This window comes from Tenrec ecaudatus, unplaced genomic scaffold (assembly GCF_050624435.1).
Source record: "Tenrec ecaudatus isolate mTenEca1 unplaced genomic scaffold, mTenEca1.hap1 Scaffold_501, whole genome shotgun sequence".
NCBI lineage: Eukaryota > Metazoa > Chordata > Mammalia > Afrosoricida > Tenrecidae > Tenrec > Tenrec ecaudatus.
This window is the reverse complement of record NW_027459413.1, coordinates 214,649-242,480: the sequence shown is the minus strand read 5'-3', so window position 1 is coordinate 242,480 and position 27,832 is coordinate 214,649. Positions and strand designations below refer to the sequence as shown.

General features: G+C 41.8%; 1 long non-coding RNA gene across 9 annotated transcripts in view; it reads right to left on the bottom strand.

Annotated features, from left to right (window-relative positions):
* Nucleotides 1-322: 322 nt before the first annotated feature.
* LOC142436629 (uncharacterized) overlaps nucleotides 323-27,832 on the bottom strand; it is an 80,214-nt gene continuing 52,704 nt past the window's right edge. For 4 of the 9 annotated variants that reach the window (XR_012782040.1, XR_012782038.1, XR_012782039.1 and 1 more), the window contains 3 exons: nucleotides 24,079-24,190; nucleotides 20,247-20,373; nucleotides 15,193-16,282 (listed from right to left, as the gene is read on the bottom strand). This is a non-coding gene — a long non-coding RNA (uncharacterized LOC142436629). Of the gene's footprint in view, nucleotides 4,440-10,532; nucleotides 10,627-15,192; nucleotides 16,283-20,246; nucleotides 20,374-22,249; nucleotides 22,385-23,436; nucleotides 23,619-24,078; nucleotides 24,191-27,832 lie in introns of those variants that run through there. The other 5 variants (XR_012782033.1, XR_012782037.1, XR_012782036.1 and 2 more) reach the window with 5 other exon arrangements.

The window sequence follows — 27,832 nt, the reverse complement described above, 5'->3', positions numbered from 1 at the left end:
CCATTTCCAACAACATATCTGTGAAACAGGGCTTTCCAGCTTTTTGGTTATCAAGTCTAAATACCAAAGTAGACTTCGTTGTGCTCTTGCAAAGACTGAGAACTTCTGATCTGGTGAGAAGGAAGGTTTCTCAGCATTTGCACGCACGCTGGCTTTTTATGCATACAGTCGCAAAATGTAGCAATGCAGTTTATTATCATTATATTAAAGACTGTTAACCATGCTACACCATGCTTCAAGACAAAATTTCATTTATTTGTAATCAGAAATAAATATTTCACAATACATAATTACATATTGTTTTTGTGATTAATCACCATGCTTTCATTATGTTCAATTTGTAACAAAGAAAATGCATCCTGCATATCAGATATTTATATTACAATTCTTAACAGTAGCAAAATTACATTCATGAAGTAGCAAAGAAAATAATTTTATGGTGTGGGTTCTCCACAACATAACATGAGGAACTGTATGAAAGGGTCATGGCATTTGAAAGGCTGAGAACCACTACTATTGGACAAGGGCTAACTGGCCGTTTTGGATTTCTGAGATCATAAAACTTTTCAGGATCATCTTACTCCGAAAGAGTAGCTGGCAGTTTTTAACTGAGGACCATGCAGCTAGTAGCCCATTGTATAATCCACTACACCATCAGAGCTTCTAGGTATAGAATCTCTTCCCTTTCTTTTTCAACTTTTCAGAAAGATGCTGGGATCTGAATCAGAATTGCATTATAATTATAGATCACTTGTGGTGTGTTTGATATTTTCACAAAGTAAAATTCCCTATTAAAGAGTATGGCTAATTTTTCACTTTATGTCTTATGGTATCCTGTAGTACTGTTTTTAAGGTTTTCTTTGTACAGATGTTTGTTTTTCTGCCCAGGTTTTTTCCATTTTATCTTATAGGTGGCTCTTGTAAATGGTATTATTTTCTTGAATTCCTTTCCAGAGCGTTCTCTGTTGGTACACGGAATCCAAATGGACTTTTCTATATTGACCTATGGCCTGTGAAATTGCTGAACATTTCATTTGGATGCAATGATTTTCTTGTAGGGCCTTGGATTGTCCATGTTTAGAGTGATACCATCTCCAATTACAGTTTTACATCTTTGCTACCATTGTCAGCTTTTATTAGACACTTGTTGATCAATAACTGCCATAAAGACTTGCAGCATATTATTAAATAAAAGTGGTATTAAATGGTATCCTTATCAGGTGCCAATATGTAAAGGGAAAAATTTAATTAACTATGCATCAAGCAAAATGTTTGTCATTGGCATTGCATTTTGCTGTTTAAGTCAAATTAAATCATGTCACTCTCATAGAAATGTTAGAGAAAAAAAAGAATGAAACACATATGGGTCCTGCTTCCTTCTCACAGTTGTCAAGTTTGAGCTTAGTTGCAGTTACTGTGATGTTCTATGTTGTTGAAGTTCATCCTTTTTTCAATGATATTTTGCTTTATCAAGCATGATGTCCTTTAATGGACAGATCTCTCAACAAATTTCTAATATACTTAAAATGAAATTTTCATAGTATCCATTTATGACAAGCATTATAATTGTACAACTTCTAAGCTACAATTGACAGTGCATCAAACTATCAAGTTCTTCACTAGCACTATAATTAAAATGCATCATTTTACTTTTAAACAGCCTCATTCATTTTTCAACTTTCAGTGGCATATGAGACAATTAAAAATAAAATAGCTTGGATCTGGTAAATATTAGTTCTCAAATAGACACTGCTTTTTAAATGTTTAAAGAGGTCCTGGGAAACAAATATGCCCAGGGAAACACATCACTTGTCTATGGCTTCTGTGTATATTGATTGAGGTCCAAGTGAAATGAAATCCTTGACAACTTCAATGATATCTCCATTTTTCATGGTAATTTGTATTGGTCCTATAGTGAGGATTTTGGTTTTCTTTCATCGAGCTGTATTCTGTAGTTAAGGCACCAGTCTCTGATCTTCATCAGTACGTTTTTCAAGTCAGACTACCTTATGGCATGCAGTATTAAGGCATCTTCACACTACAGGGAATTAATAAGGCTTTCACAAATATTATTTCCGTGCTCTTCTATATTTAGGACAACTTCTTAGATTACTTTCTTTTTTTAACATTTTATTACTCATACAACTCTTATCACAATTCATACGTATACATACATCAATTGTATAAAGCACATCTGTACATTCTTTGTCCTCATCATTTTCAAAGCATTTGCTCTCCATTTAAGCCCTTTGCATCAGATCCTCTTTTTTCCCCTCCCTCCCTGCTACCCCTACCTCATGAGCCCTTAATAATTTTTAAATTATTATTTTGTCATATCTTGCCCTATCCAGCGTCTCCCTTCACCCCTTTTCTGTTGTCCCTCAGGGAGGAGGTCACATGTAGATCCTTGTAATCGGTTTCCCCTTTCCAGCCCACTCACCCTCTACCCTCCCAGTATCGCACCTCACACTCCTGGTCCTGAAGGTATCATCCACCCTGGATTCCCTGTGCCTCCAGCTCCTATATGCACCAGTGTACAACCTCTGCTCTATCAAGGTAGATTTCAGATCATGATAGTTGGGGGGTGGGGTGGAGGAAGCATTTAGGAACTGGAGGAAAGTTGTATACTTCATTGGTGCTACATCGCACCCTGACTGACTCATCTCCTCCCCTAGACTCCTCTGTGAGGGGATCTCCAGTGGCCGACAAATGGGCTTTGGGTCTCCACTCTACACTTCCTCCTTCATTCACGATGTTAAGTTTTTGGGTTTTTTTTATGATGATGCCTTATTCCTGATACCTTTGGCACCTCGTGATCACACAAGCTGGTGTGCTTCTTCCGTGTGGGCTTTATTGCTTCTGAGCTAGATGGCCGCTTGCTCACCTTCAAGGCTTTAAGACCCCAGACACTATCTCTTTTGATAGCCGGGCATCATCAGATTCCTTCGCCACGTTTGCTTATGCACCCGTTTGTCCTCGACAATCGTATCATGGAGCTGTGCAGCCAATGATATGATTTTTTGCTCTTTGATACCTGAAAACTGATCCCTTCGGGACCACGTGATCACACAAGCTGATGTGCTCTTCCATGTGGGCTTTGTTGCTTCTGAGCTAGATGGCCACTTGTGCACCTTCAAGGCTTTAAGACCCCAGACGCTATCTCTTTTGATAGCCGGGCACCATCAACTTTCTTCATATTTACTTGTTCAAATGCTTTGGCTTCAGCAATTGTGTCGGGAGGGTGAGGATCATAGAATGACAATTTAATAGAAGAAACTATTCATGTATTGAGGGAGTGCTTCAGTAGAGGCCCAAGGTCCTTCTGCCACCTTAATACTAAACCTATAAATATAGACACATAGATCTATTTCCCCATCCTCATATATATATTTGCATGTACATGTCTTTGTCTAGACCTCTACAAATGCACTTTGCCTCCTAGTTCTTTCCTCTATTTCCCTTGACTTTCCTCCTGCCCCACTATCATGCTCCATCCCCACCTGGCTTACAGCTATACCTCTTCTTTAAGTAACCTTGCCCTTATCATTCCCTACCAGGCCAGCCACTCCCCACCTCGCCACCAATTTGAATCCCATGTTGCTCCCTTGTCCCTGGGTTTGTTAACACCACTTCTTTACGGCCAATCTCCCCCTATCCCAGGTACCCCCAGAACTGTCGGTCCCTTTGTTTTTCCTCCAGATAGTTCATCCAGCCTGTCTCATGTAGACAAACCTGTGGAGATAATAACATGCACAAAAATAAGACAGAGGAAAACAAAGCAACAGTATACAGCCAGACAACAAAACAACAAAAAACCACTGACAAAGAACAAAACAAAACACATCAAGATAGAAAAGCTTGTAGTTAGTTCAAGGTTCGTTTGTTGGCCTTTAGGAGTGTTTTCCAGTCCAGTCTATATGGGCACCACGCCCTGGCCCCAAATCCACTTTCAGCATTCCCTGGGGACCTTGCCACTCCATTCCCTTGCTGTTCCGCTGAACTCTCCCAGTGATTTGCCTCAGTGTGGTCGGATCAGGTCAGGTGCAATCCGCACACTGTGTCTCTGATGCTTTCTCCGGTAGCGCCATTGGTCACTGAGGGGTATCATGTCTTATAGTGGGGGCCATGTTGTCCTCTCTGTGGACTGGCTGCTCTAATCAGGAACATCATCCTCACGGCCTGGTGGGCAAGTCTGTGCTCCACTCTCTCCTCCTCCCCTTCATCTGCGCCCGTGTGCTCTGATCCGATATATCCTTCTGCCCGAGCTGTAGAATCAATGTCGTCCTTTGAAACAAATTCTTCTTGGGGGAGGGGCAGGAATCCACTTAATTTTTGGTGTTGGGGCCAGCCTCCCAGACCTCTTCACTGGTTCCCTACTCCACTCCGGAATGCTGCATTCACACCTCGCGGCACTGGGTGGAAGTCTGGTCCCACTTTCCCTGTGGAGATATAAACAATACCCTCCCCTTGGGTGGGTTAGTGCCCCATGCCCCAGCTCACCTTTTCTTCCTTATATTCATCCTTTTATTTTTCTTTCCCCACCTCCTCCCCAGTTGTCTACTATGTGCATCCCTGGTTTTGATCTGGTCTCTGCCATACTACACAGTCTTCAACCCAAAAATGTTAGTATATAGTAACTTTTTCCCCTATGCCACATTAGCATTTTTTTTAATATTTGCCTCAGCAGGATCATGTTTTACTTTTCCTTTTGTACCTGACTTACTTCACTTAGCATGATTTCCTCCAGTTCCTCCCAAGCCGGTATGTGCATCATAGTTGAGTTTCTTTCCCTGTGATCTATCTTTCTCAGAGTGGTGTGTTGAAGTCACCTACTATAATTGTCGGGTCTGTGATTTTTTCTTAATCTTTTGGAGTGTTTGGTTGACATATTCAGCTGGTCTCTCATTCAGGGAATATATGTTTACAATGCTTAGTGGTTCATTGTCTATGATTCCCTTGAGCATTAGATAGTATCCTTCCTTATCTCTTTTTATGGTTTGTACTTTGAGGTCAATTTATTCCGAGATTAGGATTGCAACCCCTGCTTTTTTTGTATTGCTGTGTACTTGGTAGGTCCTTCTCCAGCCTTTGATTCTCAGCCTATTTTTGTCTGTAGCCTTGAGATGTGTCTCCTGTAGGCAGCAAATGGATGGGTTGTGTTTTCTAAGCCATTCTGCTAGTCTCAGTCTTTTAATGCCTGAGTTCAGGCCACTGATTTCAGGGTTATTATCTCCATCTGTGGACTCTGTGATGCCATTTTATACCTTTTGTGTTGGGAGTTTTCCTACTTTCCTTTCTCATTAGTGTGTGTTTTTTGTGTGTATCATTCTTGACTTCTTTCCATCCTTAAACCAATGCTATCTTGGGGTCTCTTTTCTCCTTGTTGTGCTCTGGGTGAAGTTGTTCTATGTATTGGTCTCTTATTTGTGCTTGGTGAGTGTTGTTCATCTGCCCATACTGAGTCGGCGAGGATCTTTTGTAAGGCTGGGTTTGTTGTAATGTAATTTTTGAGTTTTTCCTTGTCTGGGAAGACTTTTACTTCTCCATCGATCTTGATCGATAATTTGGCTGGGTAGATATTCTTGGATTTGCGTTGTTTTCCTTCAATTTTTGGAGTAATGTTACTCCACTCTCTCCTTTTTTTCATAGTTTCTGCTGATAGGTCTGAGCATATCCTTATGTGGGAACCTTTATATGTGACTGCTTGTTTTTCCCTGGCTGCTGTCATGATTTTCTCCTTTTCCTCAAAGTTGGATAGTTTAACTATTATGTGCCTTGGTGATTTCATCTTGGGGTCCTGTCATGCTGGTGTTCTTTCAGCCTCCTGGATGGTTGCCTGGTTTTCATTCATTAGGCTGGGCAAGTTTTCCTCCAAGAATTCTCTCGCTATTGTAGCAGATGATTCTTTGTTGTGTCTTCCTCCGGTAGGCCAATAATTCTAATGTTCTGCTTCATAGCATCAGACATAGCTCTTAGGTTTTCTTCAGCTTCTCTGATGCTCTTGTTAGATTTTTGTTCACGTTTATTAAAGTCTGCTTGGCTGTCCTCCAAGACATGATAGGGTTCTCTGATTCCTCCAATCAATTTTCAAGGAACATGATTGTGCTATTGTTTTTCATTATCTCCTCGCTAAGCTCCTGTATCGTTTCATCCTTTTTCTGTATTGTTTCCCTCATATCCTGCATGGCTCCAAGCAGCATTCTGAGTTTCTTTGAGTGGCATCTCAATGTCTGCTTCTTCTATGTATGTTGTTATGTTCAGGTCATCTTCTGCCTTTGTCTTTTTTTCTCCTGTTTTTTTCGTTGAAGTCGTTAGGGGTGATGGCTTTTTGCGTTGAGTTATTTTAGAGGGACCAGGTGCCATTTTCTAGTCTCTCTCTGGAAGACTTACAGGAATGCTTCTTCGAACTGCCTACAGCTGATTTTGCTATGGTATTAACCTACCACTTTATCTTCCTGTGGCTTCCCTATCAGGGGAGTACCCCAGATGGCAGGTCGGCTGCCTGCCCCAGTGTTGCACAGGCTGGGCTGATGTTCCTGTTATTGGTTTGAATGTTGAAAAGTGTTGGCTGAGCTGCCTTATGTCCCCAGGTACTCAGGCAGGAACTCCCTGGTGAGAAGTCTGAGGAGTATCCCCTAGAGAGCAAGCAGGCCTTTCCCTAGCCTTTGGCTATCTAAGCAGGGTGGAGCTCACCTAGCTGGGTGTGGCCAAGGCGCAAATGCCCTAGGGCAATGGGAGTGCCCCATATGTCTGCAATGGAGCATGAGAGAGCAGGGTAGGAATAAAGAGCAGGGGGAGAAAAATTAAAATGTTAGACTAGACTCTGCAGGGGTATAGGGAAGTGAGGGAAGCAAAAGCAACTATGTAGCTGAGTCCCACTCCCTGCCTGTGGAGCTACAAGGGCTTACTCCCTGCCCCAAGCCCCAGCTGCTATCCACAGCTGAGCCCCAAGAGTCGCAAGAAAGCTGCTGAGCAGCCCCCAAAGAAGTGGGGGGACACAGAGCAGAGATGTTAACAGATGCAGCAGTGTAGCTGAACCCTGATCCCTGCCTGTTGGGCTGTGGGGTGTTGGGTTTAGTCCCTGCTCAGACCACGTAGGCACCGCAAGCTGTGGCCATGACATGAAAAAGCTCCTGTGCAGCCCTCCACGGCTGTATTGGAATAGAGAGCAGAGATATAAACAGAAGCAACAATGTAGCTGAACCCTGATCCCTGCTGGTGGAGCTGCCAGGGTCCTGTCCCTGCCCTGAGGCAGGCAGGGGAAAACTGTGGCTGTGTTTAGACCAAGCCCTGCTACAGGCTCCAAATGGCCCCGGCTCCGGCAGATACATTGGCTGGGCTCCAAATGGTCCCGGCTCCAGCAGTTACAGCGGCTGGGCTAAGGTCAAGCCCCCGGCGGCTTCCAGTGATGTAAGCCAAAACCCACAGCCCTTCAAAACCCAGTGGATATGCGCCTACTTATCTTTATGATGCACCTCCTGCAATCCAGCAGCGTTGAATTTCCCTCTAAGCAACTCTCCTGGGCTGGATTCTGCAGAGTCCCCCTGGCATGTGTCACTACGTTGCCATCGTCCTGTGGGCTCGAACTGATAGTCCTTAAATTGGGGATAGGATTTAGTGCAAGCCCCAAACCCATTCCTTGATCTATTACTTTATTACCTTTTATTTGATAAAATTAAAATTATTTAACTTGGCAACCACTGTATAGGTCATATTGTTCCATAGTTCAATTCTGTCCAAACGAATTGTGCAATTTCTTGCATACTCATACATGTTTTCCAAATGATAGGGTTCCTTCCTAGACTTCTTGAAATCATCTCCCTTTTTTCTCCTCCACCCTTCAAGCACCCTAAAACCTTGTTATGCTTTCTTTCCCTGTGGGCACAACATCCCTAGGTTTCATTTTCTGAAAAATAACCAAACAAATAACACTGCTTCAAGACGGTGAGCTCCAATGGCGGCACACCTGTGAGAAACAGCCTAATGTAGATGAGTATAAGCAGACTGCAACAGAACAGCCACACAGTTGCCAGGATAATACGTCTTAACACAGCACACTTGCTGTACCAAGACTTGTTTGTTAGACAACCAATAGTAGACAGCTCTTGGTACAGCTATTTTCTTCAACCCCAGACACCATGTGTTTTCCAGCTTAATTCCTCAGGTTACAGTGAGTCTGGGGTAGAATCCAGTTCCCCCAGTGGAGTTCCCATTTGGGGATCCCACAGAAGCAGCTCTGCAGCATGACTTGTACTCTGAGAGTCAGGATTCAGTTTCCCACTGTTCTGTGACATCTGACCTGGCTTCGCAGGTAACCCCAGAGTCCTAAGTCAGCTCTGCTCTCCGAGTGCAAGTCATGAAATACCCTCCCTACCTGTTGATCCGAAGAGCACCTGCAGTCTCTCCTTACTCCACTTGGCTGTCAGCTCTCCTTTCCCACACCCGAGCAGACACGCACTTACGTTCACCCAAAATTGACTGTTCCATCTCCCCTCTTCAGTCCTGCCCACGCCCTACCATCACTAAGCCTCACCCCTTTGAGAGGGCCACCACCCTCTCCAGGGGACCTCACCCCAGATCCATATTGCTACTACTCAGCATCCTGCCCCCTTTCCCCCACCAATGGATCCCAGCTATCAGGAGATCAGGAAGTGTCCTCTGGCCAAATGACCTCCACTATACTTACCTTGACCAGAGGATTTGTGGTTCATGGCACTGGTCCAGCTCTTTCCCAGGCGATCTAGCTCCTAGCCAGAGGGCCTGATGACGTGCAAACTTGAGCTTGTGCCCTTTCTGCGACTTTTTCCAAGTGGAGTGAACTTAAATAGCATTTGTCCTTTTGTGCTTGACTAACTTCACTAAGCATGTCTTCCAGATCCTTCCACGACTTGAAGTGTTTCAATGCTGCTTTTTAGGGATTCATATTATTTGTGTGTTTACATCAGTTGTTTTTTTTGTTTTTTTAATGTATCCACTTTTCTCTTGATGGGAATTTAGGCTGTTTCCAGCTTCGTGCTATTGTGAACTGTGCTGCAATGATCATGGGGGAACACATGTCTGTTCGTCATCTCTTTCTTATTTCTTTGGGGTATATGCCCAGTAATGGTATTGGTGAGTCAGATGGTAGTTCAATTTCCATATGTTTTAGGTATCGCCATATCTCCTTCTATAGTGGCTGTACATATTTACATGACTACTAGCAGTTGTACAAAAGTCCTTATCCCACCAGACCCTGTCCACCCTTTATTGTTCTGTTATGTTTTGTTTTTAAATTGGGATACATTACTGGGCTTTAGTTGGTATCACATTGTTGTTTTGATTTCCAATTCCTGAATGACTACAGACCTAGAACATTTCCACATGTGTTTATTAGCCATTTATCTATCATCTTGTATGAATTGTTTGTTCAGGTCTTTAGCCCATCTTATCAAAAGTTTTTTTCTTGCTATAACCTTGTAAAATTCTGTGGATCTTAATCATTAGTCTTTTATATGATGTGTCATTACTAAATATCCTTTTCCAGTCTGTGGGCTCTCTTTTTACTCTTTTATTAAATAAACTCTATTGATTTACACAAGTGTTTTCTTTTTCATAGGTCCCATTCATCTATGTTACCTTCTATGGAGTATGTTTCTTTTGTTAATTCTGCCAACCCATGTATTCCCTGGACTAATGATCCTGCTAGCTCTGGATTTTACATGTAGGTGTTTAATCCACCTGGAGTTATTTTAGTACATAGAATGAGATATTTCATTTCATTCTTCTGCAGGTGGTTATCCAGATTTTCCAGCACCATTTATTGAGGAGGGCACCTGCTTCCCATTTAATGTCTTTTGGGCCAATGTAAAAATCAATTGTATGTGGATGTTTTTATTGTTGGGTTTTCTGTCCTGATTCATTGACCTGAGAATATTGGTCTTTTAAAATAAATTTATATGCTGTTGGATTCTATTGACCAGGGCTTTGTTGAGGATTTGGGCATCTATATTCATGAGAGATACCAGTCTGTATTTCCAGAGGTTATTGTGGTTTGGGGCAAGGGAGGAGTATAACCAATCCACTACAGTCCCTTATGTACCCTGTGAATTATTTTTAGAAGAGTGCACTTTTATTGTGCTTATAACAGTGGTTTCCTAAACAGCTCAGAATTATCCGCTGTTTATGCGTGGTCCTGGGGTGTCAATTTTCTATTACAATGAATGGCCCAGGGAGGAGTGTACATTCAGAAGTGGATCAGGCTACAGTCTGGGCACCAGTTCTGAAAGGTACCTGGCCTGTGCAGTACAAGTGCCGGAAACCTGGAAATACCAGGTCCTATTTCTACTAGCACGGTGAGGCATTTTGTGATTCCTTTCTCAAAGCAATATAGAAACACCTCCACCGACACCTAGCCCTGCACCTGGCAGATTCCAAGCACTCCTGTTTCCCCAGTGCTGAGACTCTCTCCACGTGGCCTGATCTAATCATCTGCAGGAAGGAGCTGGGCATAGCTAGGGATTATCACCAGTGGGAGCTCTCCTCCCTCTGCAGACCTTGTGGTTCACCATCAAGCCTCCAGTTGTCTCTGCAGGCTTCTGTGGGATGATCCTGAAGTACCAACAGTTCGGCCGGGAGTTGCCACAGCACCTGCAAGGGAAGCAAAGCACAGGAAGGTGCTGTGAACTCCGACGGCATGATTGAGAGCACAGCTGTGCTCTCTGTGGATAAACCAATTTAAAGGACACCTGGTATTATATCCCAGGCCCCAACCCAGCTACCTACCTGCAAATTTGGCAATCCCACAGCAGTGAGCTGTTCACAGGGCCGATCCAACACTTAGCTTTCCTTTTAAATATATTTTTTCACTTGCTTTGCTTCAATTTAAAGGTAGATGTACAAAAATAGCCTTATTCTTCCTTCCAATAGTATCCCCCTCTATTGTAATGTAAGGTCAACTTAACAGCATGAATCTGTTAAACCATTGTCTGCGGTCCCCAGCAAAAGCACAGTTTACCAACAAATACTGCATGCAACAGTACTTTGCACACACAGAGAAGAGATGGAGCTGGCTCATCAGTAACGGGTCTCACTACCCCCAGCCAGCAGTCTCACTTTGCGGCCAGTGCAGGGATGTTGTTTTGTAAGCATCCTTCGTTTGAGCTGCTAAAAGAACAGTGTTCCCTCCTCACCAGCAAAGATGACAAAATAGGGCTGTGCTATGAGGGAGAATCTACTGGAAGGCAGGGAGTTAGTTTTGTCGTCGTCGTTTGTATTCCTTGTAATATATTTAACAATCAGTTTGGGGAATGTTAGCATGTGTTCAACCAAAGGTAGAAGGGGCAGGCTGTAGGACACCAGACCTAAAGAGTATGTTTGAACACAGAAGCCCCTGGAAAGGCAGTGATCCAGCAAGGTCACCACATCCCAGGAGCCAGACTGACATAATTGATCCTAAACACAACTGGTTCAGTCCTGGACTCCAGGGAAGGACAGAAGAGTACACTTGGACTGCCTTCTTCCTCAACTTGCAATTCCTTTTGGGTTCACCTCAGATGTATTTTGCAATTGGGGGTAATTCTCTTGAGTTTTGTTATGTGTCTTTCTGTTTAACAGTATACGAACCCAGAATTGATAAATGTATAGAGGCAGCAAGACAAACAAGGATTTCTTGGAGATACAGTGGGGCAATGGGTGGGGTAAAAGGGAGCCGATATTAAAAAGTTCAAGAAAGATGTTTTCCTCCTGCTTGATGTGATGGAACAGTGGGATGATATGATATCTATGTTACTATGGGTAGACTAGAGAAACAAATTCATAGACACTCACGTCCTTGAGAAATAGCTTTATGTACAAGAGAACTCAAATATCAAGAAAACATCCCAGCCCAGTCCAGATCAATTCCTTAAGTCCAATCTTAGACCATATGTCCGATACGTATTTTTAAAGTCTTCTTCAGACTCACAAAACACATGCAATGATGCCAAATGCAGCAAGAGCACAGGCCAGTGGGTGGGAAGTCTTCTGGATCTGGTGGCATTGTAAGCATCTCAGCGCTCGCATGGGTCCACGTGATTTCTCCAGCTGAGAGCACTCACATAGTTCCACATGTCTTGTCAGCTGCAATGTCTCCCAGGAAGTCAACAGAAAGAGACAGAGAGAGACAGACTCCTACATTCAAGGAGGAATGAAGGAGTTCCCAGAATCCTCAGGAGGCCACTCCAACACAGAGGCCACATTGGCTATGATCTGATTAACTGGCTAGACTCCACCCCTTCACTCTTAATCCTGTGAAATTGACAAATGATTATATGACGACCACAGCTAACTATAAGATGGTTTGGGCAAAAAACAAATAATCAAATAAAATAATAAACATAGACTATTTCATTATGAAATTTTTTATTGTAAATTCAGTTATTGGTTTATATCACAATCCCTTTCCTGTTCAATATTTTAAAGTTTTTGAAATATTGTACTGGCAAGAATTTCTGTCCGTTTGCAGCTATGTGTGCAAAACTTTCTGTCATGTATTGGAACATATTTTTCTCATGAAACATGCAACAAAATACTATTTGCAACATTCTTCTCAGGTGTAGTTCAGTGGCATTAGAGTATTGTTTTCAACAATTAAAAACATCTGCAAAATTTCCCATCAAACATAACAGAAAACCACCCCCAAAATAATTCTGACTAGAAACTTTCCCCTTAACATCAAATAATTAACTAAAACGTTCCAGTTTCAATTATTTTGAATAGAAGCCTGATTTAAATACTTCCCCGTTCCTCTGTAAAGAAGGCAGCCTAAATCCTGTAGAATATCTTTGTCTTTGAGCCAGATTTTCTTTACCAGTATTTTTTGTGGCGTACATCTCAATATCAAAATCTGTATAAAGAGCTATGTCTGTAGATCATACTTCCTTTCACTGTATCCAGCTCACAGTGTTTGCAACTTGTAGCACTCTCTACCTCTAAAGCTTTTCCCACTGAGGGACCAGAGGTAAAAATAACCTCAGGGAGAAAGTTGACTTGCAGGGGTGCTTAGGCCCCACAGGAGCCTGGATACAGACTGCAGTTAGAGCTGCTGTGCTGACCACTATGGTAGCTCCAGTGCCCGTGTTTGGAAATCTGCAGAGACAACTCCAGGTAACACTCCTGACCAACAATCTGAATGCTTATGACCAGAGAAAATGTTACTGTGTGCCCCACAGAAGTTGGAAGACTGTGTAAGCCCAGGAAACACCTCTCCTGTATGTGATGGGTTGCTGTCAGCAGGGGGCTCAGAATACCCATCACCCACAGAGGGTACTAATCCATGGGAAGAAATATGACCTTCTTAAGACTTCTGTGGGTTCCTGTTTCCCCACAAATAACCTTGTTGGTAGGAAACACTTTTTTTCCAATATTAAACATGGACTATAACGCAGTATATTTTATCCTTTCCCAAATATTCTGAAATGTTATAGGGGAAAGGAGTTTTAGGGAGACATATACTTGTTTCCCTACGTGGTCAAAGGAATGAAAAGATTCAGGTAGGCCTAGTCTTGATTCCATTGCATGGTAAGCATAGAGATTGTCTTTAATTTCACCAGATCATCTGTGTACTTCTGATGGTAATAGATGTAAAGCTACATTAAACTTAAAATCTGCACAGATGTCCGCATGATTGGTAGAGTGAAGACCTCAAAGAGAGGGCTGTGTTCTCTCAAGGACTCCACCAGCATCACTTTTCTAGTGTGAGTCCCAGAGGCAGGGGCCCCATTCAGCCCTTTCCACCTTTACATACCATGCACCTCCCACACGCAAATGCCTGACAAGAACCCAAATAAAACCACAACATGCAAGGACTTAAATTCATATTCCTTCTCACCTGGAGAGCATTTTCTGGGTGTCACGAATCTTATCCACATGAACATGAAGCATGTGTGGGTTTTCCTCTTTCTGGCAACTCAGGGTGGTGAGTGGTTCAGGGAGTCAGACATGAAGTCTGGGAGTGAAGAATCGGGGCACATGACTCACTGGGTTTCTCTCTATCCCCAGCTGTATAGGCCCAGGTGCAGGTACAAGAGTCAGGCCCTGGACTAGTGAGGCCCTCACAGACCCTATCTCTCACTTGTGCGGTCTCTAGATTGTCTTTAACCAGCTATCATGTGACCTGGGTCCACCGGGCTCCAGGAAAGGATCTGGAGTGGATTGGGATAATATGGGAGAATGGGGGGCACAAACTATAATCTAGCTCTCCAGTACTGAGTCAGCATCACCAGGGATACATCCCAGAACCAGGTTAATTTAAAACTGAGCTCTGTGAATCCTGACGTCACGGCCATGTATTACTGTGCAAGTTACACAGTGATGGGAACTCAGTGTGAGCCCAGACACAAACTCAGTTTCAGCAGAGACAAGGGAATGAAGGCAGTGAGGCTTTCCTCTCAGAAGCTGTGGTTTCCCCACCTTGTCAGCACTTCTCCAGGGACTACCGTGTATAGTCTAGGGAACCTTCATGCATCTGAGGAAGAACATGCACTCTGTGGAAGTCTGGAAGGTCATCTGTCGCCAAGATGGTGGGCCATGTCAGTAGAGGGACAGCAACACAGAACACGGGTACCCATATGGTAAGTCACAACTGTCCGTTCACACACTTGGCCCAGGCCAAACTCCAGCACCTCTTCCTTTGTTTTGAAAGCTTTGTTACACTAACTCCAATGAAAGTTTTTCTTGTTGAAAATTTCTCATGATTAACGAGATCTGATGTCCACATATAAGATGTTCCACATTTAATTCATGCAAAGGGCTTTTTTCCTTTTGTCAAATCTCTGATGTGCTGTAAGGCATTGTGTCTGGCTGAAAGCTTTTCCACATTCATCACATATATGGGGTTTCTCTCCAGTATGAGTTCACTGATGAACAGTAAGAGAAGCCATCCAGATAAAGGCTTTTCCACATTCATGACATACATGGGGTTTCTCCCGAGTGTGAATTAGCTGATGAACAGTGAGAGAAATCTTCTGGATAAAGCCTTTGCCACATATATAGGGTTTTACTCCTGTGAATTTTTATATGAGTTTTGAGATTTCCTTTACGAATGAAGCTTTTGCCACATTCACTACATTTATGTGGTTTCTCTCCACTATGAGTTTGCTGATTAATAGTGAGAGCAGTCTTCTGGATAAAGCCTTTTCCACATTCACCACATACATGGGGGTTTTCTCCAGTATGAGTTCGCTGATGAACAGTAACTTTACTCTTTCTGATAAAAGCTTTTCCACATTGACTACACACATGGGGTTTCTCTCCAGTATGAGTTCGCTGATGAACAGTGAGAGCATGCTTCCGAATAAAGGCTTTTCCACATTCACCACATACATGGGGTTTCTCTCCAGTATGGGTTCACTGATGAACGGTGAGAACATTCTTCGTGAGAAAGGTTTTTCCACATTGACCACATACATAGGATTTCTCACCAGTATGAGTTCGCTGATAAACAGTAAATTTACTCTTCTGGCTAAAGCCTTTGCCATATTCACCACATACATGGGGTTTCTCTCCAGTATGAGTTCGCTGATGAACAGTGAGAAGAGTCTTCCTGATAAAGGCTTTTCCATATTCACCACATATGTGGGGTTTCTCTCCAGTATGAGTTTGCTGATGAGCAGTGAGATCACTCTTCCTAGTGAAGCCTTTCCCACATTCACTGCATACATAGGACATTCCTGCCACATGAGGTTCCTGATGTCCCTTGAGGTATGATACACTGTGAAAATTTTTCCCACATTGCAAGCATTTTCCTAGCTTTTGTCCTTCATGACTTTTTTGATAATGTTCATTGAGTTTGAACATTTTCTTGAATATTTGCCCACACTGACTGCATTCGTAGGTCTTATCTAGTATACCAATAATCTGGTGTTCATAGAACACAGAGTCTTCAATGAAGGTTGTTCCACATTTATCGCCTGTGTGTAGTTTCTCAATTTCATCAGACTCCTGATGCTGAATGCACTGTGACTTCATGAACCTGGGTGGTTCACACTCAGGGAATTTCATTTCAGTATTAAATTGCTCTTGTTCACTGTGGAGAAAAGTTTTCTCATCTTCTGTATTTTGTTGCTTCTGTTCTGATTTAATTCCAGAATGATTAAATCTGATTTTACATTTTTTTCATGTAATCCAAACATCTCATAAGTTTCCTTTGGAGGAAAATTATTTTTATGCTGAGAATATGTATTACATTTGTAGCACCATTCCATTCTGTCAATGCATCTTTCACATTGCAAGTGCTCAAGCAAATGATCATCATCTTTCTGGATTTCTATAAAAGAACACAACATTGACTCTTTTAAATATCTTGGTTTTCAATGGACCCCATAAAATACACATTGATATAAAGTAGATCTTTAGTGACAACCCTCTTTTATGACTATAAATAAAACACTATGCTTAATGTTTATTGCCCATTGGACGAAATACAATCATGTAAACAATTCAAATGGTAAAAATAGTTACTATAGAAATCAGGTTGGATATGAAAGTGATAAATGGACACAGGTTTGATATTTGCTTAAAGAGGTACATGAATACATACAACAAACATAACAGAAGGAAGACATGAGACCAATAGACCACAGGAGTGATATGACTTGCTAATTCCATTTGGTAGAGGTTAAATGTATTCATTTAATCAATCTTTACTGAAAGACAACTAAGTGCTAGATAAAGTTGGGAATGCGAAACATGGCGAATATTCTACTTGGGAGAAAACCATTTTTACAGGTATATATGAAAGGGATTATGGTACAGAAACACATTCCTTATGTTTGTGGAGCCTGTATTTTAGCTCACAGCACTCCTCTTACAGTGCTGTCCTGTGGTGGCGTGCAGGTTGCTGTGATGCCAGAAGCACTGCCACCCAGTGTTTCAAATACAAGCAGGACCACCCATGGTGCACAGGTCTTAGTGGATTCTCCAGAAATAGGGACTGGGAGGAAGATCTGGTGATCGACTTCTGGAACATGAACCCCTCAGGTTTAATGGCAATGAAATAACACTGAACAAGTACTAAATCCTCAAAGTACAGTCAACCATAATGATGTAGATGGAGGAAAAGCTTTGGGGACCTTCAGTGCTTGACATGGCATGACTGAAAATGAGAAAAAATAGCTGCTAATATCCTCTAGTAAATGGAAAATGGCATACATGCAATATTGTCATGAAAAATTGCAAGTTGTCAAAACAAAATGGAATGGTAAAAATTGATAGTGTATGCATTATTCAACTTTAATAGACTGGTACTGGCTATTTTTAATTAGATAATCAAGTGGTTTATAAGGCTGAGATCGACAAATTCAAGAAGACTGGCATCATATTCATTATCCAAAAGCACACTGCAATATCTTCCCTGATGTATAATTTTGTCAGTGGTAGGCTAATATTCATATGCCTGCAAGCAAGACCAGTTAGTACAAGTGTTATTCAGTTTTGTGCACCAATTAAAGCAAACATAGAAGCATTCACAAAGTTGGAGAAGAGTCCCAGTCACATACTCTTAGTTAAATATCATCGCCACACTATCCTTTCATTGTAGTGCCACCTTAATGATACCTCATACAAGCGCATGGCTAATTACTATCTGCCAGCTGCTTTAACGACAAGAGCAGACATGTTGTTGTTATTGTTCTCCCCGCTCAGGAGACAATTACTCCACTCCACCTACCCTCAGCACTGGTCTTAAGTTGCTCATCCAATTATTTCAGGGATCCCGAGGCTAAAGATCCTGCCTACCTTGTTAGGTAGCTAGGTGTCTGCCTGTGTTTGTGTGGGAGGCGGGGGAGCTGCATGCCCTGAGATTATATAAATTGGTGAAAGAATGCAAAGCCTTTTTATTTCTGCCCTTCAATTACACACCAGTCCTTTAGGACCCATCCAGTGGGCATTTAAGAGAAAGAGATAATTGATTCCTTAAGTGACAGCAACAAAGGGAACCTGATTGCTTTCAAAGCTAGGCATCTTTCAGCTGAGAAGCAAGAAGTCAGGCACCTGTAGCAGCTGTATACTAACATCTTCCTGGAGGGCAGTTGGGGGGAAATCTCTGTCTGGAGATTGCTCATTAGCAGTTCTAGCTTTGGGACTTGTGGGGGTTTTCTTCCAACACTAGAACTGGTCTTCCAAGCCCTGTGGTCAGGAGTACAGATATAAGGCTGCTGCTCACACTTTCATCCAGGTTCTGTTTACCACCACAATAATGAAATTGAGGGGAGAAGGGATAAAGGAGAGCTGATATCAAGGAATTAAAGAAGAAAAAGTTTTCAAACTGTGGTAGCTATTGTACAGGACTGCTCCATGTAATTGAACTATGGGAAGTTATGATATCTATAAGAGCTCCCAATAAAATATTTAAAAATATATATTGAAATTTTCACATGAATTTTTCAGCCTGACATTGATCAACCAAACAATCATACACACTGATAAGTGTAAAATTTGGGGAAAGTAGCAGTAGTTGGAAAATGTGACCTTAGTAACAGAAATGACACACAGGTTCACTGATAACATTTTGAGACTAATGATGAATTCATAGCAAATTCCTTATTAAACACCAGAAATGGAAACTACACATATGGATTTTCCGGAATGGAACAAATGAAAATCAAATCAACCACATCTACAGAAAGAAATGGTGGAGAAGCTTATAAGTCAAAACACGCCCAGGGGTTAACTGTGGAACAGATCATAAATTGCTCAAATCCAAGTAGAAGCTAGCCAAAGTAGCTAGAGCACAGCTTAGAGACTATGTAAAGAATAAACATGAGGAATAAAAGTCTGACTGAAGACTAATGACAGAGACCAGATGAGATGTGGGATGACATGAAAGGCAACTTACACATGGAAACCAAAAGGCTACTCAAGAGACAGAAAAGAAAAGAGAGCAATATTGAATGTACTATGCATTGTTTGAATAACAGCAATAAAACCTATTGGAATATACTGCAAAAATGTTCTTTAGAAGCAGCAACAGTCATCTTTCGTGTATTGGACCTGTTAAGAAGGGGTGGGCCTAAGGAAGGGACACTACATAGTAAGAAATATATAGCAGACATTGCTTAATTAAAAAAAAACATGCCCTTTCCACTTACAAAAATTATTGGAGGAACAGACAACTTAAAAAAATCTTACAGGTAGAAAAAAATGTAAGGTACAGTGCTAAAGTATACTTTAAGCTGATAATTTTCTTGCTAGGAAGATGATTTTAGATACCTGGAAACAACAGAAGTCATAAATATATTTCACCAAAAGGAGTAAAATATGGGGAAATATGTCTGTTAAAGAATTCCAACAGAGAAGGCAAATTGACCATCTCTCTAAGAAAACAGAAAGAACTGACATCACCTGCATGAAGAAAACTTTAAAGGAACAGGACACCAAATGAGAATATGGACACCAAATCTTTAGAGAAACTCCAAGGGGGGAAGCTAAGGAAGCACAAAGGAGACCCGTTTATGGTGGGAGCTCAAGATGCAAGATGGTGCTGCATACTGCAAATGGATATCCATTCTTACTCAGTAGGGGAGGAATGTGCTGTATTCAGAGGACAGTTACTAATTCAGAGTTCTCTGTTTGGAGAGAAGCGTGCAAGACAGATTTTCATAGTAAAGTGGAAACATAAAAGAAGGGAAAATTTCAGAATGTTAAAGAAAATTATGGAAGCAAACACACTTAGTGTAAAACAAGAAAATGGAAATCTAATCTCATAAGAGCTACAGGTGTACTTCCCTCAACATCTTGGACAAGTGAACTCTCACATACAAAGTAGCACACACTTTTATGCATTTTCTGACACCTTTCATAGATATGAGGCCTTCTCCCTGTTCAATCAACTACCCCAGCCAATTCCCCTTAAGGTGTTTTGACCATGCATCTGAGAAAATTCCACTATAGCTTGCTTCTAATACCAAACACAGTTCTCTTGTTCCAATTGAGAGAAAGCTTCTGGGGTGACAATTAGATAACCTGTTTAAGGGAAATTACAGAATCTTGGACACACCAAAATTAACGTAAAGTTTGTAAAGACTGCAGTTTTGTATTTCTAGAAAAATAATGTTCAAAGGAACAAAGTAAATAGCATTCTTTCAAGGGTAGAAGACCTAACCCACTAACCTAGGATGAGAAAATGCAATGAGAATCTACCTCTTTGAGAATACCACAAACACCGCAAAGTTTTTAACATATAAGACAGGAAAAGCCAGTGACGAGGTCAATGACTTGAGAATTCTCCTCACCAATGGAAACCAGGTTGTGATAGTTCTCCAACATCACATCCTGATATAGGGTTTTCTGAGCAGAGTTCAGGAGCTACAATTCCTTCCGGGTGAACTTTACAGCCACATCGTTGAATGTCAGTGGTTCCTGTAGTAAGAGGGGTCTACTTAATGAAGTATTTTCCATTTGAAGATTTAAAAAAAATATATCTTACAGTAAAAAAAGGAAAACAATAATAAAAACTATTGTGGTAGTTCATTCCATAATGCGTCATTAACTGAGGACTTGGTACAAAATATTTTACCTTATTTCTACATTCACGACCATCAGCCGAGAAAACTAGCCCTAATTTTAGAAAGATCTCCAGTGTTCTGAGAAATAAATGTTTTCAAATACATTCTCCAGGTCAAATACTGTGCCCCCACAATAGCTAGCTCCACATTAAGGAGCAGGCTTAAAGGAGCTCCCATAGTAGAGGAATCATTTCTGTACCTGGCTACTTCACTATGCCTGAAGGTTATCTGTATATCTGAGCAATCAGGTTCTAGAGCCAGCCCAACATAAATGTAGCAAACACCTGGGGAGGGCACAGGGCCGGTTTGAAGTCAACTAACACTAGGTCAAGATGGTAACTCAGCATCTTGCTTGTTTAGAATTTTACCCGCTTATGATATGACCCATTAACTATGTACATGCTAACTGCATGACACGAACGCCTTATGGAAAGACCTGTAAGCTCCATTATATATACCCACTGGAAAATATATTCACTCTCTCAGGCCTGACATGGGAAGAGAGCCCCTGTGTCCAGCTGTCTGCTCTCTGTCTTTTAATATTTTCACAATTGCAATGTCACTCCTGAGGATCACTTTTGGAGTGTTGGGGACCCCAGTGCCTGAAAATAATGCACCCACTCTTAACATTAGAATTTTGAGTTCCAGTGACATTATCTGAATGTTCTAGAAATAGCTCAGCTTTATAATCACACAAGGTATATAAAGACCTATTTGTTATTAAATGGCATTAGGGTTTCTACCAGCATCACCATTATTAGAGGCTCGGTACCTTCAGTGGCAATAAGTACTGGGAACAGTGCAGATGGGGGAGGTCAAACATACCTCAACTCTCCAACACTTTTTGTCAACTCTAAAACAAGTCAATCCTTCCACACCACTCTGTCTCACTTCTGGGTTTGATAATCTGTTGCTGTGGTCACACAACACTCAATAGATCAAAGTGGTCTATTAATGAACAAGGTACAACTCGGGATCAGGAACAAGAAGCTATAAGTCAGAACCAAGATCAGAATGTTCATAGACATTATCTCCCTTACTGAGTGCAGAACAACTTTCTAAGCTCTTAAAGGCCACCTTAGGACAAGCTCCTCTTGACAACCTTAGGACAAATTCTCCTCAGCCACCTTTGGAGTGAATTATCTTAACTTTAATTGCAAGGTCCTCTTGAACTTGCCATCTTTCACCACATGCTCTCCAAGGCGCCCCCAGCCTAATTCTGCTGGGTGGATCTCTGGAGCCTTCCTAATCTTGCCTAGGCAGGGAAGATGCTGGGTTGGCCCAAGAAGCCAACATATTAAGAGGGAGAGAGAGAACTGCCTGCAGGCATGGTTTGAGAGGAGACAGTGAGGCATTATCCTGTCATCTGAGCTGTTGATTTGGGTTTATTAGCCCCTGCAGCCACACAGTTCAGAATGAACCCATGGATTAGGGATTTGCAGCTTCCAAAAAATTAATGTGGCATTTCCTTGAATGGCAACTATGAGCTGCCTGTGTGACCTGACTTGAGAGCTTCCTCCACTCTATGAGCCATTAGCTTGCTGTCTGACCTTCCAATTTGGGTTCCTCAGCCCCTGCAACCTATTAGCTGACGAGATTCAACAACTTCTCTTTGTGAGGCAGTGGACTGTGGTCTGACCTGATGATCTGGTTCATCAGCGTTTATAAACAAATCAATGAGGAAAAACCTACAGACTGATTCCTGACCTTTATATAGATCTGGAACTCACCAGCTTCCACATCTTGAAGAGCGATTTATTTACTTGATGACTTTTGAGTTTTGTGAGATGTTGCTGAGCAAATCATGGACCATCTTGAACCTCTACCACATAGGGATGGGTCTACTGCTGCTCCTGCAAAATGAACTGTACTATTCATGGGTCAAGAGCTGCACCAATGGAGACAATGACCAGGGCAGAAGGGACAGAGTGACAGAGCCAATGGTGTCAGGTCCAGAAAGGGCTTTTCAGCCAAGAAAGTGGGACAGGCAGGCAAGATCAAGAAGAGGATATCCAAAAGTAGTTGAGAGGACCATATAAAGATGGAACTAAGAAATGAGCCTATCTTTAGAAGGAAAAATGTCTGATAGGGGACAGGGAAAACAGGCCTTCCCTGAAGAAGAGCAAATGTGCCTACATGGTTCTTTAATATGAAAGTCAATGTGTAGCCTACTAATTCTGATACCAAATTATACTCTGTTACTGAGTAAAACTTGTACCTGTGACTCTGGACTGTAATTAGTCCATGGCCACTGGAAAAAAAAAAAAAAAAAGAATAAGCTGAGTAGGAGAGGAGTGTGGCAAAGATACTGGTGTCAGACTGGAAAACCATTGGAGGGTACAGGTCTGTCTAAGCTCTGCCTCATATGAATCAGAGCTGATGTTGACAGTTAATTCTCTCTCCTGCATCTCTAGTTAGAGGAGGTGAGATGCTGTCTCATTTTTAAACCACTAATGCAACAAGACCCATTTTAGATGCATTGATGAGAATGCTGCTGTGTGGGAGAGTATTTAACATATCACCTTCAGAAATAAGCATTAAAGAAAGTTACTCAAACAAAAATCCCATGGACTACTGAACTCTCCTAAAGAAGTGATTTTATTTCTCCTTAAAAACCATGTATAGCATATAATTTGAAAGATATGCTGGCCATAGAATAATAAATTATGAGCTGGAAGATAATGTTATCCAAAGAATCCTCAGTGCTATATTATGTTCAATGTCAATAGTTTATTGTTAATCCTATGATCAATATATTCCTAATCTTCTCCAGCCAAATGTTGAAATCAGAGTAAAAGTTTAGCTCTAAGTTCTACTATTTCAAATTTCTGCTTTTCCAATGAACTGAATCAGTATTATACAGGCTCCTACAATTCCAGTAGAAAATACAGAAAAGGATAAAACACATCAGAAGCACCTGAGCCTTGGCCATTTTCTTTAGTCCTTAGGACACTACAGGCAAATGGGATGCTCTGTCTTATCTGGATCAGCTCTAATGATGCTCACAAATTTCAATCTCTCGTGAGGAAATCCCAAAAGTAATAATACAAGGCACTCTTCCTCCTTCCTCTAAGCTGCTGGTGATGCACCATCGGCAGGCTGATGGGAGAATACAGTGTAACACATAACCAATAGGTCCAGGTGCTGTTACTGTTCTTTCCTTCTTCTAAACACCCAAAGTCCCCAATACTGTTAACGGTGCCCTTATTGAGTAATGGGAAACATGCTTATACCATGAGCAATAAAATCTAAAACTCATAATGTTCACACATGTGAATAAAAGATTATTTTATAACAAATAGAGATTGGGCAATCAAATATAAATATAAAAAAATAAACAAAGAGTTGGATCCCTACCCCACAGCATACAAACTACCAATTCCTTACTGTGTGACTCTCAAAGAGAATGACAAATCAATGAACCTTTAAGATGATTATGTTAATTAAAGCATCTGGAAACATTTTACATGGGATATATAAAGAGCTATTATAAACTAAAGATTATTTTATAGGAGAACTATAAATTGTAAAATAACTTTAGAAACACTTTTAAACTCACCATCAAGTAGAGTTAGACATATAAGCTGCAGATAGGACACAGGAGAACTGCTGTACAGAGCTTCCAAGATTCTAAAGCCATGACAGGATGCTAATGGGTGTATACCTCTGACCTTGAGGATAGAAGTCCAACACTTAACACATGTCAAAAACAAGGCTCCATAATAAACATTTATTAGATTGAAATTTATATCTATACATATATAAATTACATATAAATGTAAATGAAGAAGTATATATCCCCCAATAATGAGTGCACTTTTGAATCCCAATATAGATAATGTTTTTAATATACCATTATTTGTAGTACCTAATGCAGTTAGATCAGTGGTTCTCCACCTATGGGTTGAGACCCTTTTGGGGGTTGAAGGACCCTTTCACAGGGGTTGCCTGATTCATAACAGTAGTAAACTTACTGTCATGAAGTAGCAACAAAAGTAGTTTTATGGTTGGAGCTTCACCACAACATGAGGAACTGCATTAAAGGGTCGCAGCATTAGGAAGGTTGAGAATCACTGAGTCAGACAGGTGGTCTATACAAGTACACAGTCTAGCTATGCCCCCTTAACTTTCTCCAAATTATTTACCTGGGTTTGTCGCCTGCCAATGTGAACGAGGAAAAGTTGTCCCTCATAGTGGTTACTGTCAGGCTGCTAATTGCAAGGTCAGCAATTGGAAACCACCAATTTCTCCTCGAAAGCATGAGTGACATGGCTTTTTACTCCGTTATAAAGTTACAGTCTTGGAAACCCACTGGGGCTGTCATATAAGACAATCGGGCAGCTTGGCCAACAATACATTGGTACCGTTGTGCCTTGTGGTTATGTAAATAAACTGTCTGAAACCTAACCTACAGATTAGTTACTTTGGAATTCATGTTACAACTAATTGAGTTATTTCAGAGACAGAAATTGGGATCTCACTACCAACAAAAAAGAAGAACCAGGGGGACTTGCGGCAAGATGGCGAAGGAGTAACAAACACCAGAGGAACTCCACAGAATTCAAGCTAGGAGAGTTACTTAGAGATAACTGAACACTGCTGGAATGCAGGAGGAGCATCATAAAGACAAGTAGGCACAGACCCATGGGGTTTTGAGGGGCTGGGGGCTTTTGGTTTACTTCAGTGGAGGCCGGCTGGGGCTTGACCTTTGCCCCGCCACTGTCTCTGCCAGAGCCAGGACCATTTGGAGCCTGTAGGGCTGCTTGGTCTCAACACAGCCACAGTTTGCCACCACCTGCCTTGGGGCAGGCACTAGACCTTTGCATCTCCTCTCTGTCACCCTATCAGTCTTGGAGGGCTGTGCAGCAGCCTTTTCTCAACACAGCCACAGCTTGCTGCTACCACCTCCGAACAAGGATTAAACCCTTGCAGCTCCTCTGGCCTGGATAAGGGCTCAGCTACATTGTTGCTTTCTATCCATCTCTTCACTATATTCCCCCTCCCCCGCCCCTCATGGGCACATTTGGCTTGCTTTTTAACTTTTTTTTCTCCTCTTTTCCTCTTTCTTGGTCTCTCACACTCTACTGCTAACCTCCAGACCACTCCCTTAGCTTAGGGCATTTACACCTGAGCCACACGCAGCTAGGTGAGCTCCACCCTGTGTAGTTAGCAGGCTGGAAAAATCCCTGCTGGCCCCCAACAGGGGATACTCTGCTCAACTTCTGACTGGGGAACTCCTTCCAGCCTTTGTGCCTGTGGGGCATAAGGCAGCTCGGCCAACACTCCTCAACAAAAGTTACTGCAGGAGCCTCTGCCCAACCTCTGCAACACCAAAGCAGGCAACCCTTCTGGGTCACTCCCCCGAGAGGGAAGCCACAGGAGGACAAAGTGGTAGGTTAATTCCATAGTGAAATAAGCTATAGGCAGTTCAAAGTCTCCCAGAGAGAGCCAGTGCTCTTCGACTCCCTGGAAAATGGCACCTGGCTCATCTAAAACAACGCAACACAAGCAGCCATCAGCCCCAAAAACCTCAACAAAAAAAGGAGAGGAACAAAAGGCAAAGCCAGAAGATGTCCTGAACATAATGCATGCATAGAGGAAGCAGACATTGAGCTGCCACAGAAAGAAATTTTCAGAATGTTACTTGGAGTCAGGGGATATGAGGGAAACAATACAGAAAAATGATGAAATGATAGAAAAGGTAAAAACCATAAATCAAAGAGAAATACAGGAGCTTAGGGAGGAGATAACAAAAACCAGTAGCACACTCATGGACCTCGACAAGCAACTGGAAGAATCAGAGGCCCGCATCAGTGACTTGGAGGACAGCCAAGCAGACTTCAACAAACGAGAACAAAAATCTAATAAGATCATCAGAGAAGCTGAAGAAAACTTAAGAACTAAGTCTGATGCTATGAAGCGGTACATCATTAGAATTATTGGCTTACTGGAGGAAGACAAAACAAAGAAGTCATCTGCAACAGTAGTGAGAGAATTCTTGGAGGAAAGCTTCCCCAGCTTAGTGAATTAAAACAAGGCAACCATTCAGGAAGCTGAAAGAATCCCAGCAAGACTGGATCCCAAGAAGAAGTCATCAAGGCACATAATAGTTAAATTATCCAACTTTGAGGAAAAGGAGAAAATCATGAGAGCAGCTAGGGGAAAACAAGCAATCATATATAAAGGTTCCCAAATAAGAATATGATCAGACCTATCAGCAGAAACTATGAAGAAGAGAGAGTGGAGTAACATTTTCAAAAAATTGAAGGAAAACAATGCAAACCCAAGAATACGCTACCAAGCCAAATTATCAATCAAGATAGATGGAGAAGAGTCATTACATTGCACGCTCATCTCGATAATATGATCACTGAAGACAGATTTGTGCATAAGCAAATGTGGTGAAGAAAGTTGATGGTGCTCAGCTATCAAAAGATATAGCATCTGGGATCTTAATGGCTTGAAGGTAAAAAAGCGGCCATCTAGCTCAGAAGCAACAAAGCCCACATGGAAGAAGCATACCAGCCTGTGCAATCACAAGGTATCAAGGGATCAGGTATCAGGCATCATCAGAACAAAAAATCTTACCATAGTGAATCAGCGGGGGAGTGTGGAGTGGAGACCCAAAGCCCATTTGTAGGCCACTGGACATTCCCTTACAGAAGGGTCTTGGGGAGGCGATGAAACAGTCAGGGTGTGATGTAGCAACGATGAAAATTACAACTTTGATCAAGTTTCTGGGTGCTTCCTCCCCCCCTCCAACTGTCATGGTCTGAATCCTGACTTGCAGGTCTGACTAGACCAGGGGATGTACACTGGTGCAGATGGGAACTGAAAATGCAGGGAAGCCATGGCAGATAATCCCCTCAGGACTGGTGGTGTGAGTGGTGATATTTGAAGGGCACAGTGAGGTTGGGTTGGAAAAGTGGAACCTATTTCAAGAATCTACATGTGACCTCCTCCCTGGGGGACATACAACAGAAAAATGGGACACAGAAATATATGACAAAATAACAATTTATAAATTATCAAGGGTTCATGAGGGAGGAGGGAGTGAGGAGGGAGAAGAAAAATTGAGGACCTGAAGCCAGGGGCTTGGGTGGAGAGCAAATGTTTTGAGAATGATGAGGGCAACAAATGTAAAAATGTGCTTTACACAATTGATATATGTATGGATTGTATTAGGAGTTGTATGAGTCCCTAATAAAATGACTTTAAAAAAAAAAAAGAACCAGGAGTAGGGGCCTTTAGATCCCAGATTCTTTCACAGAAATTCTTCAATCCAGCAGACAGGCAGCTGTGACACAAGAGTG